This window comes from Poecilia reticulata, linkage group LG14 (genome assembly GCF_000633615.1).
Source record: "Poecilia reticulata strain Guanapo linkage group LG14, Guppy_female_1.0+MT, whole genome shotgun sequence".
Lineage (NCBI taxonomy): Eukaryota > Metazoa > Chordata > Actinopteri > Cyprinodontiformes > Poeciliidae > Poecilia > Poecilia reticulata.
In genome coordinates, this window is record NC_024344.1 from 11,671,679 (window position 1) to 11,677,643 (window position 5,965).

The 5,965-nt window shown below is 38.6% G+C and overlaps 1 long non-coding RNA gene across 1 annotated transcript; it reads right to left on the bottom strand.

The window, feature by feature from the left end:
- Positions 1-4,475: 4,475 nt before the first annotated feature.
- Positions 4,476-5,892, bottom strand: LOC108166872 (uncharacterized). Its single transcript, XR_001777264.1, has 3 exons — positions 5,761-5,892; positions 4,954-5,055; positions 4,476-4,871 (listed from the first exon to the last, which is right to left on the bottom strand). It is a non-coding gene; the product is annotated as an uncharacterized LOC108166872 (long non-coding RNA).
- Between the last annotated feature and the right edge of the window lie 73 nt (positions 5,893-5,965).

Here is a 5,965-nt window from a genome sequence, read left to right on the forward strand (position 1 = left end):
AAAAAAAAAAATCCCGTGTTCACTGTTTTAGTTTCCATTAAAATGTCAAATTTTGATGATGAATCTGATGTTTTGTCATTTCTGTTCTTGGCACCACACTGGATCACTTCTTCTGAATCGAATGACCATCTACAGCTCTGATCAGAAAGGTTTAAAGACTCATCGATTGTGTGAAACTGCATCATTTTAACAATTGCATCAGTTAAAAATTATTTTATCTGCAAAAAAATTTTTTTAACATTAATTAAACGATAATCTCCTGTTGGAAACCTAAGCTGTTTGAGTCGTCTTTTGAAGAGTGCATTTAAAACGGCGTACAAACGCAAACATAGTGCTGTGATATTTGACTCAGGATTCAGCAATAAACATTTTAGGAAGATATGTTTTGTTGGAACGGTGTGATAGACCAACAAAAATCTGTATATTTGGAATGCAAAATAAAAATTATACATGGGTTTCCAATTGATTTACAAATAAAAATGGGAAATGTAGTGTTTACTACTAATTAGAAGTTTAAAACCTGATTAAGTAACTGGAATGTTATCCTGCAGTGGTATAACATTATTTTAATGTAAAAGTTTTTTTTTTTTTTTGTCTAAAGCAGATGGTTTACCCATTCATTAAACTTGGCCAAATACAGCAAGCTCTTTTAAAGAGAGTGGGCTGAGAGTGAAAAGAAATCTCTCAAAAATTAATAAACTGTTTGGCTTCCTTTTGAAAAGGCAAACATGGGATGTGTTTTATATTTTAAATCTGATATATGGACCCCTTCCAGGTTAGTTCATTCTGCGTAAAAATCATGTTAATTTTATCTGCAGATCCTCAAGTTCTGTATTTTCAGGTTTCTGGGACAATCTTGTTTTTGTACAAATTATRAAGTTTCCATATGCCTGACAATCGTTGCGTACATTGACTACAAAATAATTTACAGTATTTCCTACCAAGTTTTTTAACGTTTATTTGTAGTATRAAAATAAAATTATGGTTTTATTTCAGGAATATTTTTATTTTAAAGTAAAAAGGCAATATTAGGATTRAAGCTGCAGAATWTAACTTACMAACAATATGGTTTTTACATATTTGATAACTCACTGTTGTGAGATTATAGCATAAGTCGGATCTGTGAAAAAATGGAGCTCCTCCATTTGCAGAGCTGCACCACTTCCTGTCAGAAACAACCAATCAGTGCCAGGAGGAAGGCCTTAGCGCTGCCAATCATACTTCTATATTTGCTGCTCAATGTGCTAATGGCAGAGAAACATCTTACCATTACTGTAAAGCCGTTTATCCACTGTCACCGGTGGTCATGCTAACTAGCCTGAGCATTCATGACGGGCTAATAGGGATTTACCTGTAGCCTACCAGTAAGCAAGGGGAAGAGTTTGAGCAGTGTGGTACACATAAGCTTGATTGACAGCTTATGTGTCAATCATGGCTCTGATTGGTTGTTTCTAACAGGCAGCAATATATTTCTGCAGATGGGGGAAGGACCACAGAGGAGGCAAAGAAGCTTGATTTTAGTTTGTTTTCACAGGTAGCTCATGTACTGTCACAATCGAGTCACAAATATGAATAAGACATTGTTTATAAAAGTTACATGTTGCAGCTTGCATGATGTGAAAAAGAGTTCTGGAAAGGCTAACCAGAAGTGAGAGTGTTTCATAACTTTGGGGGCTTTGCCGGGGAGGAAATATTTTACGTGTTTTCGTGACATTTATCATCTGGTAAAAAGCAAAAAAAAWAWATATATATATATCAGTTGTATTTCACAACTCATTGGCTCAGCCTGGAGCTATTTCTGTTCTTATCTTTATTGTAAGCCTCTAACACAATAAAGGAAGGAAAGCTTGGGGTAGATCAAAGTCATAAACTGTTCTGCTAGAGGGGGTAAAAAAACAGGTTTTTAAACTGTTATTTAGAAGTTGCTCCAACAGTCTAAAGTTCAGTCTGGTTTGACACTCTACAGTATAACTCTTGTTCATATGTTGGATCCATCTCATTTGTTCCTCTTCTCATTAGAGAACAAAATGATTCAAATATACAAAAAAAAATCTCTGATTCTGTTCATCTGTCCACACATTCAATTTAAAGAGCAACAACAACGTTATTCTGCCTTTAAATGCGGTGTTCGGCGTATCAGTGCTCGTTTTGAAAATATTTGTCTGGTTCTAGTGGTCTTTATTTGGCAGTAGTCAGACAGGGAGGCAGGTTGTGACAGAGGAGGGAAATATGCGGCATTTGGGTCATCGGGTCGGGACTCGAACCCGTGACGAGGACGAGGACTAAAACCTCGCGCGTTTTACCCCTGCGCCCCTTTTCACGGTCATTAAAGGAGACAGATGCTGGATTCAGATTCCTCCTTCACTCCAACCCGACTCTGGAGACAAATTAGCATCTCAGCTCCAACATTTCTCGAATCTGAGAAATGTTTTTCTCTCTCTCTTTTTTTTTTTGGTCAGTGTTGTACGAGGAAGATGGTGTTAGTGAGACGCAAATTATTGGACCAACCTGAACGGAGTTTGTAATGTAGCTTTTCTAAAGCGCTTTGTCATCATGTGAGGTCATGATAGTGTAATTATTGGTCAAGGACGCCCCCTTGTGGTTCAAGATTTAAAACTGCCCGTTCTAATCACTTGGGTAAAAGTTATCGCTTCAGAACAAAAAAATATTTCACCACTAAATTAGATCGGACATAACTCAGCACAGTTGTCTCTTGTTGATGTTCTGAAAGTCAATTGATAATACATCGACAAGTATGAAAGGGGCAGGATATTATAAGATGTATCTTCTACCTGCTCCTTTTCGAACAGAAAATATAAAATTGCATGTCACATGGGCAAAATCATTTGTTTTACATTTTATTTCTTAAGTTTGTCTCATTCTATTTTGTTTTCTTGTTCGTTTTTGACTGTTTTTAATGTCTGTTCGAAATAAATAAATAAATGAAATGAAATGAAAATTTCAGTCAGATCTTTGCTTTCAGTCTAATTTAGAGATTTGGGTCCTGCAGAAAATCTGAAGAGGAAGAATGGAAACTCAATGTAATAAAAAAAAGAAAAGAAAAAGGGATAATACCACATCCAATCTTTTTATGCTCTTATTCAATGTTTGTTCAAACAAGGACAACTTCTACAGAATATTAGTGTGCATATTCATGTCTTGCTGCTGGATCAGACCGGATAGTCTGGCACAGTCTCCCCCTGCTGGACAATGATTTAATAACATCACCGAATCACAATTTAGGGTGTGAGAAAATATGAGCACAGTTCAAATAATTTGGAATTATGAAATCTTTCCATCGGTTTCCATTTTTGTCTTAGCAAAATTACTTAAAACGGGAAACAGTGTTGAATCAGTCAGATTTTTTTAGTCTGTAATTTAGCTACTAGCTGAGTATAAATTTTACCTAATTTTCTTTTCTTTTCTTTTTTCTTTTTCTTTTTGAAACTAACCAATATAAACACATCGATGACGCCTTTGCTGTGCTACAGTACAGAACTGATGATGGGCGTTAAGTTTGCAAGACGTCTGAGTGCTGCATTGACCCTGGAAGCGTATTTTTCTCCCCTTTACCACATCCACGCATGTGTGTGTACACACACACACACACACACATTTCCCACTCGTTCCGTACAACTGAACTGGTGTTTACCGTCACCCCCTCAAATTCACCTTGATTGCTGCGCACTTCACCGAGGCCACATGAGGCTTGATGCACTCACGCTCCGAGAAATTGTCCAGTGTGGGAAGGTCGGTAAAAGGTTTGATCTCTGAATCAACAATTTGTCTGAGGAGATTCGGGAACAAGATGGCCGAGTCCTCGGCGAGGCTGACCTCAGGGTGACCCTTCCAGCTAAAAGTAAGTCACGATGAGAGAAAACAGTGGCGTATGAAAATGAAAAAAATGGATGGTAAAGTCTACAAAAGTTCCCCTGTTTATTACTTGGATGAAATATTATATGCTGCCGTCAAAGTTTCGCACGTGTCACAGCACCAGCATGAATCACTGTAGTGGGATTTTTAGGAAACCGGAAACTCAAAGCCAACTTTAAACAGAGGCGGGTAGAGAACAACAACAGTTGTTCTAAGGAGCAGCATACTTCAACATATTTTCACTAGAGTAAAAGTAAAGACTTAGCTGGCAAGAAATTACTTGAGTGAAAAAATGTGTCTGGTAAAAAGGCTATCAAAACATCAGTTATTTAGTATTTTAATATTACATCATCAGGGTGGACCAAAATATAAATTTTTGGCATCTTATGGACCAACATAAAAATGATTTATATAAGTAATGTAATTACAAAATAATAAAAAATCAGGCAAAAATGACGTGTAAAATCCAAAATCAATTTAACATTTAAGAAATTTTAACAACAACAAAACAAAACAAACAGCAGAAGTGTGTCTGCGTCTGGAGATGTTTTGGTTAAAACATGTTTGTTCTTCATTCAGTAGAGTCAGAAAAATGTTACTCAAGTAAGAGCAGTGAAATTATGAAATAATACAATTACTCAAGTAAAAAGTAAAAAGTACAGCATGGTAAAAACACCCCTAAAGGTAATATTTCCCTAAATGTTACTGAAGTTAATATATCTAAATAAATGTAACTACCAGGACTGCTCTGTATTAAGTTCCATGCATCCTATCAGCTCTGCTCAGCTTCCATCACCCTTCTGAAGAAAAGCATTCCCACTGCATAATGCTGCCAGCACCCAGTTTTCTGGTGTGGATGGTGTTTTCAGAGTACACAGCAGTGTTTTGTATGCAGGCGGACATGTTACATTTGGATCTCATCTTGCAAGAGGATCTTCTCCAAACCCTCTAAATAAGACTTCCTCTCTGCAGCTCCTCCATAGTTACCATGGGAGCTCCTGTAACAAAATAAGGATATTATTTTATAACCTAAATCAGCTTTAAAAAGCTCCACAACATGCTCCCTAACCCTATCCCTACTTCCAATCTTTACCCTCCTTTCTCCTGGGCTCCTTGGTCTTCATGATGCTGTTTGTTCACGAATGTTCTCCACAGATGTTCTCTACGGCCGTCACACAACGACTGGAAACGAGAGTAAAAGGGACGAATGCAGCACTTTAAATATTTTCATGTCCGAAACGTGTTAAAACCATGTCATCCTCAGAAAATACCGTGTGTTCATTTCTGAAGGTTTCTCCAATGGTTTTAGTCAGAATTTTCTAGACGGAACATGACCGTATCGTCACATTGGTGCCATTAAATTGCATCATTTTCAATGTGTTCCAAACTTTCAATGCACAGCTCAAGTGAAAAAGTACTTTTACTTTCTCCTGGCATGTCGGTGGGATAAAATCTACAAACGGTAATATTAAATATGCTTATCTTTTGTGATCAGCAATTGTCTTTACTGCCATATCCTATCTGCAATTTTTGCTCTCACTGATGTTGGCTCTGCTTTGCTTTTCAGCAGAAAGGTGATGCATGACCTTTCTCAGCTGCTCTGATTGAGAGCYGTTTCACAGAGCCATTTTTCTGCTGCAACTCCCTCCCTCCCTCCCACCCACATGCGCACACACACACACACACGCACACACACACTTCTCAGCAAGTCCTTCCACTGCTGTTCATTCCAGACACGCACAGAAACCAGAGGCAGCGTATCGCCCCGACTGCGCCTTCTCCTTCTCCCGTGATGAATATATCAGCTCTGACCAGACGGGCCCTGACATTCAGTGATCTGTGATGATCAGCATAAACCTTGAATCATCAAATGTCAGCCAGAAGTACCTGCTGAAGTTTGCATCTGTTCCGAGAGTACGTCACGGGTCGTGGTCCCCGCCTTCACCCCGAAGTTCAAACACCGAGCCCACCGAGAGAGAGCCCACCGAGAGAGAGCTCACCGAGAGAGAGCTCACCGAGAGAGAGAGCTCACCGAGAGAGAGCTCACCGAGAGAGAGAGCTCACCGAGAGAGAGCTCACCGAGAGAGAGAGC